Source organism: Girardinichthys multiradiatus, chromosome 18 (genome assembly GCF_021462225.1).
Source record: "Girardinichthys multiradiatus isolate DD_20200921_A chromosome 18, DD_fGirMul_XY1, whole genome shotgun sequence".
Taxonomy (NCBI): Eukaryota; Metazoa; Chordata; class Actinopteri; order Cyprinodontiformes; family Goodeidae; genus Girardinichthys; species Girardinichthys multiradiatus.
In genome coordinates this window covers 31,101,760-31,118,864 of record NC_061810.1, presented here as the reverse complement: position 1 = coordinate 31,118,864, position 17,105 = coordinate 31,101,760, and the positions used below count along the sequence as shown (strand labels likewise).

Below are 17,105 nucleotides of genomic sequence, written 5' to 3'. Positions count from 1 at the left end.
TCCCAGTTACAATATTCTCCTCAGTATATCACAAAAGGTTTTTAACAGCTTCTGCAGCTAAAGGACTGATGTTACTTTTTCTGGTGACAACAATAGTAGGTGTTAGTCACCCAGACTTCCTTCTGTGTTGCCTTATTGCAAAGACCTAATTGGTAGCTTGGCCTAATTAGAGGTAGTCCTGTTCTGCTGCAGAGTGAGGAACTGCAGCTGGGTGGTAAATTGACACATAATCCCAGACACTGTAGACCGTCGATCAGAGCGACTGCTGTGGCCCAGAACAGCCGCTTGTTGCACTGCGCCAAATACTTCCAAATGAGACCAAATCACCCAGCCTTGCAGGGTTTTACCTTCTTATTCCACATTTGTACTTGTCGTCTCAGCAAAGTCCCCCTAATTAGATTGCAGAAGTATTTTTATCCTGTATGCATTTTATTGAACCCTAGCTTCAGAAACAAGTCTTAAACTAATTCTCCTTTGAAGGCTGTTGTGGTTTTTCTTTTCAAAAAAGCCAAAATCCACCCTTTTAAGGATGTCAGTAAGCAAAAGTTGCATTAGCGGTCTCGAATTCGTTTTGAGGCTGTATCGGATGGCGACACAAAGAAGATTTACATGTTTCTCTGGATTTAACAGATCTGCTTTTCTTTCCATTGGTACACCTATATGTCCCTGGATTTGAAGGTGACATTGTCTGTGCCTTTCCTAGCTACAGTTCACCGCAGGGATGTTTCAGCTTAGGGAGCTGCTGTCTGCCTCATTAGTCCCACTCACACATGGGAGAAGACAATGGTGGGAGAGCCAAAGATCTGTAGACCTTCCTTGACCTAGATTGTACTGATGAAGCCCATTGTCTGCATGAGGTGAGGAGAAGTTTGACCATGAACAGTAATTGAAAATCATTCAATCAGACCTGCTAAAATTCTTTATGGGCTTATTTATTCTGTTTGATGTATTTTAATATTCTTTTACCTGTCATTTTTTAAATGTACTGTGCACATTTTCAAATAAAGTTATTTGACTCGTTTCATCATATTTTTCATTTTTCTGTATCATCAATATGCATGTTGGTAGTACAAATTCAACAGACGGAAAGGTAATGTAGTAGGAAAATAAGTCTTAAATACACTGTTTTCACACTATCTACTGTTCCAGTGTTTTAAAATAATAATCTAAAAACAGTGGCATGCCTCTGCATTCAGCTCCCTTTACTTTGATACTCCTAAATTAAATCCAATTAGTAAGAAAGAAAGCAAAATGTATAGCACCTTTCACAGACGTGGCATCACAAAGTACTTTACAATAAAATAAAATAAAATAAAAGGAAACTTTTACATATAGTTATATAATTAAACATTACATAAATATATAAAACCAAAACATAAAAAATAAACAGATTCCACTTGTGTGTATTTTCTAACAAGCCTCAGAGGTTTGTTACAGAACATCAACAGCATCATGAAATCCAGGGAACATATCACACTGGCCAGCGATAAAATTATGGAGGAGTTCAAAGAAGGATTAGGTTAAAAAACGATATCTCAAGCTTTGAGCATCTCTCAGAGAAATGTTCAATTCTTTATTCAAAAATGGAAAACATTTGGCACAACTCGAAATAGAACAAGACCTATTCCTGACAGGCCAGACAAGAGAGCATTTATTAAAAAAACAGCCAAGGGGATAACCCTAGGGGACCTAGAGCTGGAGAATCGTTGCAGCTCCTCCAGAGGGAACAAATGAGAGAACAACTATAAGTACTGCTCTCCACAAATCTGACAATCTGGAAAAATGGCAAGGGGAAAATCACAAGAATTGTTGTTATGCTGTTTGTCACAAGCCAATAGTGGGCATATTAAATGCATGGAAGAAGGTGGTCTGGTCAAATGAGACCAAAACTGAATTATGTCTACATTTAATGTAACATGTATGGCTGAAAACTAACACTGTACATCACACTGAACACACCTTATCCACCATGAAACATTGTGGTGGCAGCATCATGCTGGAGGGATGCCATAACAGAGACAGTGAAGCTAGTCGGAGCTGATGGGAGGAAGGATGTCACTAAATACAGGGCAATCCCAGAAGAAATCCTGTTATTGGCTGTGAAAGACACCCGGAGGAAGAATGGAAAAAAATGGCCAAGACCTAAATTCAATTTAGAGCCTGTGGCAAGACTGGAGAAAAGCAGTTGGCAGATGCTCTTCATCCAATCTGGCTGAATTTAAGCAACAAGTTTAGCCTATACAAGTGTAAAGCTGATAGAGACAAACTCTAAAGAATCTGCAGGTGTAAATGCTGCAAAATGTGGTTCTATTCAATCCATGGGCTGCTTCATTGCCTTTACACTTTTTAGATTTTAATTTGCAAGAAAATTTGAAAAGTATGTTTCCCTTCTTTACAATCATGCAGTACTTGCTTATGACCTGTAATTTCACACACCCCCACCCCCCAACCCGCAATAATTGGAAATTTTTGGTTTTAACAAAGCAAATGTGAAAAAGAGCTGTGAGTACTTTTGCAACCCATTGTTCTTTGGAGGTTTTTTTTTTCAAGCCCTCAAACCATGGAAATATACAGGCTTAAACATATAAATCAAAATGTATAATCAAGCCTGACATGGATCATGAAAACGTTTTAGTTTTCATACTACTGGCTACTTTCTGAACTGCTCAAATTTCTTTAAAGACCTATCATAACCTCTACTGCTTACATACAAAAAAATGAAAACAGAACCACACATTGAAAGTATCCAGCGCTTCTTTGCTATAGCATGGTTTCGGTCATTTGTACACTCAGAAGGTAGGGTCAGGACAAATCAATACCATTTTTTTCTCTGTGATCACCTTTACTCTGTGATGAAACATCTTCATCCAGATGGGAGTGGTCTCTTCCAGGATGAGAATGCCCCTATCCATAGGGTCACTGAATGATTTGATGAGTGTGAAAAAGGTGAATCATACATTTTTAGTCTATGCTGTCTCCAGAGCTCAATCGGGTTGTACACACAGGGGAGAATTCAGTTTGAAGTGTCAGAATGTGGACATATGTGTCTCCACTACAATTACTAAGCTGATCTGTGAGGGAGTATTGCTAGAAGATTGGTGTTCAGCTTCAACTGCAGAGGTCTAAAGAGTTGGAATTTGAAACATGGTGAAATGAAACTGAACTGATCGTGGTCAAACAGCTTACAAAGACACTTTATGTAAATTATTTGTCACCTGTCTGTACATAAAAACGATCAATATAGTAACAAGAAAGAAATGCCCTAAAGAAATTATGTATGACTTTTTTTTAAACTAAAAACAATGTTCTAAATGAATCAAAAAAATATCTTACTTTATTACCCCATTAAAGATCAGTTTTTAAATTTAGGAAATGTGTTAAATGTTGGATTTTGGTTTTTGTATCTTAGGAAATACAAACATGTCACAGGCTGTGGACAAGAAGATTATGAAGCACCTGCATCTTATATCAATGGATACTTTTTAGGGGGTGGGGGTTCCTGAGGTCATGTGACCTCTTGTCAGCATTTAAAAATGAAACATTAATAAGTCGAAAATCGCAGACTTCATTGAGAAAGATAAGATTGTGAGGTAAGAGTTGTTACTTTTCAAATACATACTTTAGAGGATATGATTTTGTAAAAAGCTGTTATTTAGAAGGATTGAATACATATTTGTGAAAAAAATATTAACAGCTCTGGCAATAACGGATCTGTATCTTAGGGGATATGTTGCCCAGATAGGGATATAAAACAGGAAAACTCTTAGACTTTAACTTATTTTCAGTCTTTCATATGAATTAATTTATTTTACCCTCAAATGTGCATTATCCTATAACCCTAACCCTCGACGTGCATCCTATTTGTACCCAGAGAATTTCTGAGAACTGTTTCCTGAGTTTTCATTGGTGCTAGAATATTGGTAGAAAAGGCTCTACACAGGGGAGATGTTAGTAACTGATGAACCTCATACAGACAGAAATCAGAAAGTATTTGGATGATTGGAAGCCTTCTTGTTTTTTGTAAATTTGTTTTAACCCTAAACAGGCTATGTATCCTGGGGGATACAAACTGTAAACTGAAAAATAAGAGTCCTAGTTAAAAACAAAACAAAATGTGTGTCATTTTGGCCTAGATACATCAAAAAATGGTAATGAAATAATTTTCAAATGTATTTATATGTGCCTGTCTATTTAAGGGTTAAATTATGTTTACAACCTTGTTCATTGGTGTAAATATCTGCAACCCTGTATAAAAAACAGACGTGAGGGTGCGGCGTTGGTGGTATAGAGTTTTAAGCGCATGACCCATGTACAAGATGCTTTGGTCTTTGATGAGGCAGTCCCAGGTTCAAGTCTCCCCGGCAACATTTGCATGTACCTCCACATTTAATGCATAGCTGGACATTGAAATTATCTTAAAAGTAGTTTTGGTTATGAAGTCCTTTTTAAAGATGAGAATAGATCTTGCCCCTGAGCAAAGAGTATAAAAGCCTTTTCTCCAGAGATATAACTCAATACTGTGGCCAGAAGACTTCCAGATCTTAACCCTACTGGAAACTTATGGTGAAAGTTGATTTAAAAAACATTCATGACCCACTCCATGCTGTAAACTTTCAACTCATGCTGTCATATAAAAGCCAAAGAAGGTGCAACAAAGTCCAAGCTGTGATGTCTTGCTTGCAATCCTTTAATTTTTACCTCTGTATCTGATCTAAAAAGTATCTGCTAATAATTGCACATATGTTTTAAAAAGCCCCATCGCTAAACTATAAAATATAATAGTTTAGAGTTATGTGCTTTCTGTTTGCTACAAAGTAAAACAACTGAATGAACATCATCAAAAAGTAGCTTGATTCCTTATTTTTTAACATTAGTAATATAACTTTGCCTAAAAGACCATCTTTTAACTGTCCTATGGAATAAATGTATATGATTTTCTATTATGCAATTTATAATGCATCAGAAACAATAGAAAATGCAATTAATATTACATTATTTTTTTTTAAAACAAAATGAAATTCTAAATTTTTTTTTTCTAATTTTATCATCTGCAAAAAACACTGGAAAAAAGAAGAATTGCATAAATGAGTACATACTTGTAGACCACTTAAATATACAAAGGAAGGTCGTGGTGGTGGAGCAGGGATGGAGCATATGACTCTGTGCTGAGGCCTTAGTGCTTGATGCAGCCTATCCTGGGTTTGAGTCCCAGCCTACATGTCTTCCTCCTCTCTCTTCCCCCCTCATTTCCTGTTAGTTCACTTTCAAAATAAAGGTCACTAGTGCCACAAAAAATATGCATAGGAAGAAAAGTAATATTGATAAAAACTCTAAAACCTTTTAAAACAATCCTAATACACTCAAATGTGTGCTTCGCCAATGATCAAAAATGATAAAATGATCAGCAATAAACTTCATGTGATGTGCCTTTGGAAGAAGTATGTGAGCTCAGCACACTAAAGGATTTCAGTATTGGGCATCAGCGTGTCTTTACCTCCTTTTCTCTTATTTCAGCACTGCTACTGATAGTCTCATAGGGCCTCTTTTCTTTCTGAAATCTGAAATGAGTTTCACAATGAACATAGTCTTGCTGTCAGACTTGTTGTCAGTGTATCAACCACCCAGACATCTCAGGTCTTCTGGCTTAAATCTACCCTGAATACCCAGAACCAGAACCAAACACGGAGAAGCAGCTTTTAGTTCTTATGCTTCACTAATCTGGAATAGACACCCAAAAATCTGTAAACATTTTATCAATCATTTTATCATTCATTTTTTATTTAACTTATTTTTTATTATCATCTTCTTAATTATTCACTTTTCATTCTCTAATTATTTAATTACCTTTATGGCACTGCAATGTACTTTTCCTATTCTGTCTCTTTTTCTTTTTTTCATGTCTAGCACTTTAATTTGTCTATATAAATAAACTTGCCTTGCCTTGCCAGTAACAATAAAAAGGTTTTATTGTTTAGTGTTATATTTAGAAATCAAATGAGTCTGTCTCTTAACTGACCACTTGACACCACAACCACCAGATAGATAGATAGATAGATAGATAGATAGATAGATAGATAGATAGATAGATAGATAGATAGATAGATAGATAGATAGATAGATAGATAGATAGATAGATAGATAGATAGATAGATAGATAGATAGATAGATAGATAGATAGATAGATAGATAGATAGATAGATAGATAGATAGATAGATAGATAGATAGATAGATAGATAGATAGATAGATAGATAGATAGATAGATAGATAGATAGATAGATAGATAGATAGATAGATAGATAGATAGATAGATAGATAGATAGAGAGAGAGCAGAAAAAAGGCTACTCCAGTAAAAGCTGAACCTGGCAATATCACCATGAGCTAAGAGATTATAGTCCACACTCAGGTGGGCCACCGGCAGACTGATCATCAGTCACAATGTCAGCACACATGAGGTTAGTCAAGCTGTTTGCTGTGCTTCAGACATTTAGAATGCTACTGACACATCTCTCTATGGTGACATTAACTTTCATACAGAATCGGGTGACGCTGTCTCATGAATCAAATATTTACCTGCACAGCTAAAACACATCGAAATGTAAATCAGATGGGAAGATTGCTTCGCTGTAAACACAAATATTTGATGATTAGATTTTGAACAGGAACCATAGAAGCAGATGTCAGCTAACACACAGCATAGACTAAACGTAGATGCTTCTATTTCCTGTGAGGGATAAAGTCTGTGCAGCAGGTGTAGTCTGCAAAATCGAACACAGATGTTTAAAATGGCCAACAGTTGAGTGTATACTAGCAATAAACAGTTTCATTTCATCTCAGATGATTTGCTCTAATCAAAATGCAGCTTTGACCATAGCCTGATGAAATCTGAGCTTGGGCAATATTAGAAACAAAGAATGGGATACTTAGGTTATTGATTCTGTGTGCTTTGTGGTCTGAGTCTCTATGCAGAAAAAGTGAGACTACACCTCAAGGGAGCGGTCAGAAAAAACTGACAAATGGTTGTACATGGAGGACTTTACGGCTATTGTTTTTGTACCATTTTATTAGATTTTCTGGTGCATTTTTGAAAACGTAAGCATAATGAAATTCAGGTGCGTAAATAAATTTACCAAATCATCTAATGACCAATGAGCCAGCTCATAAGGGAAACAGTATGAAGAACATCTCTGTTCAGCAGAACAGAGAGTTGGTGGAGGAAGAATGAGGCTTACCATTCCAAAAACCTTTCTCAGTTTCAGCTGACTGCACCAAATAATGGAAAGCAGTGGCTTGATGAATGGCTAGAGTGCAGTCAAGCACACCGCTGCAGAATAAACTGTAAACTGTGAGCTGGAGTGAAAGAAAACAAATAACTCAAAATATAGTTCCAGAAATGGCCTCATTCATTAGGGATTAATAACTATGATTCATTTTCCCGTGGAATGGTTTCAAGGCAGTTATCAAGCAGCAAGTTTACCTCTCGTGCTTGATTTTTGCAGACGCTTCTTTGCAAATAGAGGTGTTGGATGTGTTAGGCTCCTCTCAGCATACTGATGAGATGTAGTAACTACATTGTCTGCCAGTGATAAAATTCTATGAAAAAACCTGTTTCTACAAATCATGTTGTTTTGTCAAATTTCTTAAGTGAATCATTTATGACTCTAAAGCCCTTTTAAGCTCTGATTGATAAAATCAAAGCCTTAGAATGTGATATTTTATCAAAGGGTAGCGCAACCAACTGTGTTCGGTGTTGTGCATGTATGCGTCGAAGTTAGTTTTTGAGAACTTTCAACTTAATAATGTGGATTTTAACATAAAGAACTTGAAGTGATTGCAGCTCGCACTCCTGTGAAAACATGGCATTTCATTTGGGAATAAATACAAGATGTTTATTGTGGGGGAGAACACACAAAGCAGTTTAATCCCCTCTTTTTTGTAGCTGTTTTGTTCCTGCAATTTACTTTGCTTTTACACTGGATTCACAAAACAGTTTGCACTAAATACCTCCAGGAACAATCCCACCCATCATGTTAAGCACCTACTAGATATTTGCAATTCAACACCCCATCAACTGTACATGCTGAGAAGTCTTTTTAAACTATTTGTCCTCTAAAGTATCTTTTAGGCTAGCAATGACCCATACTATACTGAACAGCTTGACACACACACACACACACACACACACACACACACACACACACGCACGCACGCACGCACGCACGCACGCACACGCACACACACACACACACACACACACACACACACACACACACACACACACACACACACACAGGGATCTTGATTGAATACGGACCAGAGAAAAGATACTTTCAATGTTCACTAATGTCATCTTGGTTGCATTGTTGTTAGTATTTGTTAGAATATATGAGGAAACACTACACTTAATGCGTTAGGATACTTATTTTGAAACAAATATAATTTTAAAGATGCAGTCATTTTACACATATTTAGGAAGATATAACATTAAATAATACTTAAAAATAATTCCTTGTTTATCTTCTATGTATGACAATTTTTGAAAAATCCTTTTTGATTAATGCAAGCTATGCAGCATAAGTTGCATTGCACAATAATGTACCATTTAGTTCTTATGTTTTATTCATACTATTTGCATTCGAAAAGTTTAAAATCCTTAGAGGAACACAAAAATATCAGACAAGCATCTCACTTCATATGAGACAACTGCCAGCGAGCCAGAGTTTACACTTAGAAATTCTTCAGCGTTTACCTACAATATGTCAATTCTGAATATTAAATATATCTAGGACTTGTAATGCTGGCTCTGTTGGATATTTGTTTTTCTGAAAGACACAGATCCCGTCTTCAACCAACCATCAAACTTCGCTTTTATCTCAATGACTTTGGTTAAAGCCTTTGAAGGCTCTCGCTGATGACAAATAAAGATATAAATAATTATATGGGCTTTTTCAATAATGACCAGAGAAAAATCTGTAAAAATATTTTGATGCAGCTTCTCCCACACTGAATGCATGCCACTCGAATTTATTAATAACTTTATGTATGACAACAGCAGAAATGGTGGCTGTCTCTGGCCTTACAGGACAGGGGGGAGTCCGAGTTTTTAATGTATGTCGGTGTCATAAAGAAACAAATAGAAAAATCATGAAATCGTGAAAATCTGAGAAATGTCTTTGTGTTTGTAACAGCAGGAACATAGATGAACGTTTATCTATTTGCTTCATCTTAAAAATCAAAGTAGGCCACTGTATACATTAGTGATTAACACTCAATTGCCTGAGTTAACATGAACCCAACAGAGGAACCAAAAACCCAACGGAGCAACTACAAACATCTGCTGCTAGATGTTAAAGGGTCTTTTTAGCTCTATTGTTGCAGGATCATTTACTGTTGATTGTCCATTGATTTTAAATCCTCCTGATATGCTCCTTGCACAATCCAGATGTCATCAAGTTGTCACACCCTTGTGCTGCAGTGCGTTTGCTAGTGTGTATCCATGCCGATGGTTTTACTTCCTGGCTGGACCAGATCTACTGTATGTACATAAACAATAAAGAAGAACCAGCCTTGGAACTACCCTTTTCTGACAACCAGACATCAATTTTCTCTCGCCTAGTGCTGTTGCATGAAGATACAATACTGAATGTCTAAGAGATACATTCATGATTACAGAGTTCACTTCTGTATAAAGTCTTTATAGCATAAGCTTTGACTTCTATACAACATGTTTATCATTTGAATTAGTTTACAGTCCTGAGATAAACACAAAACATCAGACAAATACTTCACTTCCTATGACACATCCAACAGCATGCCAATGATTATAATTAAAACTTCCGGATTGCTTGTCTTCTTTTAGTCCTTGTGAGGGCGGGCTAACAACCTTCCATTTATTTTGTTTGTTTTGTTCTCCGTTTGTTTTGGGGTCACTTCCTGAATACTTATATTCCATGTCGCTGTTAATCCTAAATATCTGAGACCCGATCCTGTTTGGTGTGATCTTGAGTTTGGATTGCATGAGATCGTTTTGCGGTAAATTGAGTGCATCTTAAGTTTGCAGTGAGCATTGTAGTGGTTTATGCGGGTTTGTCCTCCTGAAGTGGTGTTTAAATTTGGGTTGAACATTATTGGATTGACAATGAATGGGTAAAAGTAATGGGAAACCCTCTTATCTGTGTAACAATAAATATTGTTAATTAACTTCATTCTAGTTGTTGCTTATTGCCCCTTTGGCTTGACTGGGTCATAACATATATATATGCCACTGTTTGTTTTAGTAGCCCGGGCTTTTTCTTCTGATCTCCGCTCTTCATTGTCAGCTCAGCTTGCCGCCCTCCAGCGCATATTCATGTGTTACAGATCAGCTGTTCACCAGTGCGCAGCAGAGCTGATCTGCCTGACTGGAGCAGAGGAGAGGTTTGTCCGAGCTACCGCACCCTGTTGGCGGTCAGACCTCTCGGAGTTCCTCCGGTCCTCCGGTCCTTGGTCCCCAGAAGCGATCAAACTCTAACACTGACTCTTAAAGGAACGACTCTCAAAGAATTTCTAACTTTAAGCACTAGAACTCCCGGGGCTGTCAATTTGACGGTTTTGAAAATTTAACATGCCATAACTCTGGTTTATTAAAACTCTTATCTTCCTGGCATCCTGACTTTTTCTAAACCTGTGTCTTGTGTGTTCCTATGTCTCTATTTTTAAAAGATAAATAAAATAATAAAATAAAAGTATTTCTACCTCTAACTACCACGGCCGCTATTTTGACGGCCCTATTATTTACATTGATATTTTTTCCCGCGGCTGAGTATACGAGCGAGCGTTGCCTAGCAACCGCCACTCTAGAACACAGTTTGAGAAGGAGATTGTTGGCGTCCAACAAATGGCTTCCAGAAGGATATTTTCTGCTCAAGAGGCATTGGAAATGCTTCAAAAATTACATGATTGTGATTCTGGGGTCGAGAGGGATTCTGACGGCTCTTGGTGAGCATTTAGTTCCAGTGACAGCGGATCAGAGAGGGAGCCTCCCCCCGGCTATAAAAACACGAGTCGTCCCATTAGCAGTAGGTTGTGGCGCAATATTTCAAGGTAGTAAAAGACTAGCCTATGTAACAATTTTATCATTTTAGGCTATAGTTTATAGATTAGTAAACTAATAATCTATAAACTATAGCAACAGTGCCACAATCAGCGCAGGTTCAGAGACAGGGAGACGAGCCTGGTCCCCAGTGCCCAGCTATAAACCCAGCAATCCAGCTCACTGGCAGGAGAGACGCTAAAAAGCAAGGTACTGTTCATGGAAAAAGAAATAAACAATAAGTTAGGTCATAGATAGTAACAACAATCTATTCTGCGCTTCACAGCGTTTTCATTGTAAGACAAGCGCACACCTGGGAAGAAGGAGGAGATAGGAAAGGATGGCACTGTGTGGACAGTGGTAGGGGAGGAAGAAAGTAGAGGGAGGCGTCAGAGCCAGAACGCGTTGACAGAGCGCCACATCCAAGATGCCCAGACCGCATTCGGAGGACGGCGAAATGCTCATCCACGTTCAGGGCTGCGCTGTGGCTGAGGCCCGCAGAGTTTTAGGAGATGATTCCTCCTCGGACATGAGTGTGGATGAGCTGAAGGCATTTTTAGCACTAGTTTATGTCCGCGGAGTGAAAGGGGGGAGCTGGCCAGCTTTTGGTCACATTAGTAAAGCTTTTTTTTTAAATGTACCCACTACTCTGTATTATTTTTCAGCACTATTTATAAATAATAATAAAACTTAATAGGTTTTGATCAAATACTATTATTAATTCTTGTCAAAATCATAATTTTATAGCGTGCAAGAAAACCTGTAGCATTCTGACCAATGTAATGTGATGACGTCATCACCGCCTCACATCCAGAATGCTCGCCGTCAAATTGACGGGCTTGTGAGTTCTAGTAGTGTTAGAATTCTGGGAGTTCTAGTGTTGATCTAAATTAGGCAGAGGAATGATTACAGAGATCAGCGCCGAGGTGTCAGACCGTCGCAGTCTGTGAAAGGATGACAAAGAACCCCGAAGGTCACATGTAGTTTTATATCTGGCACTCCAATGCAATGGATGTGCCCTCCCTCAGTGTTTATCAGCAGACTATGTGTCACCATTGTGGTGTCTATCTGGTACGTTGTGTAGTAGCGGGTGTCCATCCTTAATTTAAGTGTGCTGCTGCATTGTAATCAAACCAGTTACAGCTTGCTCCACCATCAAACCCAGTGCCCCAGCCACAGGTCATTCATGACAAACCTTGGGCCATTTATCCTTGTAATGTATTTCGATGAGCATTCTTATCCTATTCTAACAAAAAGGAAACATTAGAACTTATGCTTTATATCAGTATGGTATAAGTGAGAAAAACTGCTATGAGTCATAAAGGTTATCCGTAACAGGTTGATATGGCATAGTTTAGGGCACAATGGTCCAGCAAAATATCAGCGCCCCAAAAACTGTCGCCTCTTGCCTACTTGATGTCACGCTCGCCCTGCGTTTGTGCAGGGCGGTTATTAAAAACTAAACATTCACAAAATAAGAAATGCCTAAGCCAGCGGTCCACCGGGGATTTCCCCGGTTCCCCGTATACCAATTTGACCCTGGCTGTGAGTCACTTCACTAAATGAACACCAAACACGTTTTAATCAAAAATGCACCAGAAACCGAAACCCGAGTCCAGTCCATGTGAAAACAAGTCCAGGCTTAATTATGCAAGGATATTTGGAGAATACCGGTTCGTTTTGCATCTGGTTTCATACCACTGCTTAGTCTGGTGGTTCTTTTGCTTTATGTTGAGAGCATGGGACATCTCCAACACGGACTTAAAATGCTGTGCAAATCGGTCAAAATCATATTTTCTCCTCTGAGATTTGCGTCGTGTATTCATGTAAACTGCTTCTATCGGTGAAGCATGTTACCTTTCAAAACCAATCACATATATATAGAATATTGATGATGTATTACAGATAATTCCAGTTCCCACGGTCCCTGAATGCAACAGCTGGGAACATGTTGTTCAGCCGCTGTGTTGAGCTGTCAGTCATGATTCCGCACCCGCGTGATCTGAGGCCCCGCCCCCCATGGCAAAACAGGGCCAGAAGTTTGAAGCTGAAAAACAAATCTGCAAGTTCGAAAAAAAAACTTCAATCTGAGTAGTTTTTTTTTTTTTTTTTCCAGTTTCACATTTGTTGTTTTTTTTTCAGTTGCAAAACTTTTTTTCCAGTTTTAAAATTTTTTGGGGGAGGTTCAAAATAATTTTTCAGGTACAAATGTTTTTCTTTTGAACAAACTTTTATTTTTCAGGTTCAATTTTTTTTTCGTTTGAAAAAACGTTTATTTTTCAGGTTTAATTTTTTTTTCTTTTGAACAAACTTTTATTTTTCGGGTTCAAATTTTTTTCGTTTGAACAAACTTTATGGCCCCAATTTAGCTCCCTATCATTAATGCATTAGAAAAGTCCAGCCAAATTCCAGACCTAAATTCATGCTAAATACTTGCAGTGAATGTAAATGCAGTTAAAGCTTTGACTCAGTGGGTCTGCATACAAATGTACACCACACATGTTTAAGATTTCTTATTAGTAAACAAAAGTTTAAGAAAGTCGTGTATTATTTTCTTTCACTTTGCAATTGTGTATGACTTTTTGTTGGTCTATAACATGAAATCACAATACAATGTGTATATGTACAATATGTGGTTGTAATGTGACAAAATGTGAAATAGTTCAAGAGTATGAAGAGTTTTGCAGGGCATTGTATTTATTTTATGTTTATGTGAAGTTATTTATATAGCGTCAATTCAATCAAATTCCATCAAATCTTATAGACAGTTTCAAAGTCAGTTATGTAAATTCCAATTCAACCCTAGCTATTAAACAACGTAGTCAAGTTCTGTTTATTATTCAGATTGGTCAAAGGTTTTCTACTGTATGTAGGGAAAACCCAGCCCACTTCATCAAGTCACTGACTTTGCAGCAATCCCTTCTCCTGAATGAATATGTGGTTGACATTCGATTGCAGTTTGTTGTCAACTTTGCTGCAATCCTTCATACAGAGCACTGTTTCAATATTTTAATGTGCAGCCCAAACTACAGCAAAGTTTTTAATAAAAAGCTTTGGCCAATGAGTCAGAACTGTTCTATAAATACTACCACATTTGGAGTCCCTACTGATTGTAGCGATAGAATGCCATAGAATAATTTCAGATTAAAACAATAACTGGCTTGGGGAAAGTGTGCTTCCAAGCATGGGAGGAAGACAAAGGAATTTCCCTAAACATAGAAAGATTTTTAAAAAAGCAATGAAAGACAGAGGCAAGACCAAGTCTTTCAAAATGTTGTTTTGCCACTTCAACATCAAAATTTTGTTTGCTCATGCTTTAACTTTCTGCCAAGTGTAACATAAATATTGCAACTAAAGCCAAAAAATGTTTTTATCTGTTGCCTTTTCTTCACATATTATGAGTGTGAAAACCAACAAAAATGAAAGGAAGGCAACATAAAAAAGCATGGATGTCAGCGATGATAGTGGTTCGATTCTTTCTGTGTCAATAAAAACCTCCTTAACATCCACCAAAGTATATTCGTCAGGTTGTATTCTACTATAATCAGAAAATCTTACAGTAGAAACTTATTATTCTTTATGGAGTTTAGGCCAGTTATAAGACTCATGTACAAAAAGACCAGAGGTTTAGATTTAGCTAAAAAACATTAATTAACAGGAAGAACTGATTTATTAAACAACATCTTGTAGGAAAATAACACCAAACTCAACCCAAAAGAAAAAAAAATAGAAAATACATGAGGAAAGTGTGAAATAACTCATGTTCTACAGCACAGCACATCGACTGTAAAACACCTTGATGTGGTAGAGCAAATATGACTTCAGATAGCAGTGGGTCACTGATGATATGACAGCAGACAAAGGCAGCTGAATGAATTCCGACATGTTTCAGCCTGTACTGCTCAGAATTTCAAATGCTGCAACTGGATTATGCTTCAAAGTGGGAGTATGACCAAAAACACACACTGGTAAAGATTTCCATGTGGATTTTAAGGTAATGAAATGGAATATACTGAAATGGTCATTTTAGTCATCTGATTTAGCTTTCACTGACTGATGAACACATAAAGACGCAGAGAACCACAACTTGCTAACATGCCTTGCAAAAAATCCCAAAAAATAAACTACAACCAATAAGCTACAACCCCTGTTTAATGACGTATGTGGCTGTCAGATGAAAGGTAATAAATGCTTAATTGCGTACAGAAACCTTTCCACAAAGAATAACATTTTGAATATTTTCTCAATATATAGTAATAAAATATCTTTAAAAAAGATGTACAGTATTATAAAAAGATGCAATGCCTCATTAACACTATATCTTGATTCTCCTGTGTTAGGTGTTTGTGTTTTGAGTGTCTTGTGTATTTTCTGCACTTTCCTGTTGTAGTTGCAGTTGTTCTAATTAGATTATATTTGTGGTTATTCTTGTGTTTAGATATTTATGTTACTTCCCTTGACTTCTCTGTGTTACAACTCATCTGTGTTAATTAGCCTCCCTCCTTCAGTTGCTCTGGATTTTCCCTGCCACCAGCTGCTCCACATTTCATCAGATTAGCCTGTCTAGCTCAGTGTTCGTTTCCCTCACCACCCATGTATACTCTCTGGTTTTCATTGCTCCCTACATTCTGCATTTGGGCCCTCATTCAATCTTGTTATGACATATTATGAAGGGAACTCTGATGATGCATTTAAAGTTTTGTAGTTATTATAGTTATTATATAATACATCTTCCTCAGGATTGATACAAGTTATTCAAAAATCCCAGTCATACTGTATATTACAATTAACAAAATCAGTGCTTGTAGATTATTGAAAACACGCTATCCCATGAGCTTCTTGTAGGGAACCTTTGTTTGTAAAATATTTATCTGACATGACACATACAGCTACAGTCTTCAATAAATTCACCCCTTGCTCCTGGTGAGCATGATTTCATTGTGAGTTTTTTTGAAGTGCTAGGCTAATGTTAGCTTGTCTACCCTTTGTTCTGATCGGACTGCTGATAATTCTGCTCATAACATGTTTCAGTGTGATTCTAGTTTGTGTCTGGGCAAATCGAACAAAAAAAACCAAAATCCTCTGAATCACAACCTGAGGATTTTGTTTGGGCATTGTAACATTTAATGACAAATATTTCAGCAGATCTCCTTGAAGCTCTTTCCACAGCCAGATCTGTCCGACCACATTTAGCCACAGAAATGTGGCCACTGTGAAGGTCGTTATAGACTATAAAAAGGCTTATAATCTGAGAGGAAAATCCAAATTTGTTGTGGTATTATAAAATAAATGCCTAGGCCACTCGCGTTCCAAGCTCATGCTTCAGTATGGCCTGCACTTGTATAGCACTTTATCTAGTCCAAGGACCACAAAGCGCTTTACACAACAGTCAGTCATCCATCCGTTCATACACACATTCACACATGTAATATTACAATAGTCCATTTTTTTTATTTATTTAGCTGAATGGCTGTCAGTGCATGCTTATAAAAACAGAGAACCAATCCAAAGAAGAATCTGACATATGACATTTAAATGACATGACGTTTTTGGTATAAAACTGTAAGCACTAAAAACAAGGCACTCTGAAAGTGAATGGCTTTAGAGATAAGACAGTTTTTATCAGCTGGCTCATGAACAAGCCCAGTCATATCTGATTGTTTGTTGAGTGACCTTTCCTGAACAGGAACAACATGGGCAAAAACATATTTCACTTAATTTATTTCTGCTTAAAAGGTCACATCTGTCACCTAAAACAATCATTTACTCTGGCAGGGTAATTTATGCCCCACTGGTTTAACCTCAACAGAAAAGCATCCCTTGTTTTGTGCAAACCTGCTGCTCAGGGGATCTCTGTAAATGATGCAATTTTAAAAGCAATCAGCCCAGTGAATTAGAGAGATTTGAACAACTGTTGTGGGGGCAGCAGCTAATTAACACTAAATCTAACTCTGATCCATTAACTCAGGATAATCTGTAAATTACCCGTCCAAGGTGAATTGTACCACAACTGGTTTGAGCACTGTCAGCTTTA

The 17,105-nt window shown here is 37.4% G+C and overlaps 1 protein-coding gene across 3 annotated transcripts in view; it reads right to left on the bottom strand.

The window, feature by feature from the left end:
• The window catches only part of cadm2b (cell adhesion molecule 2b), a 238,321-nt gene that overhangs the window by 49,121 nt on the left and 172,095 nt on the right, over positions 1-17,105 (bottom strand). The window lies entirely within an intron of this gene.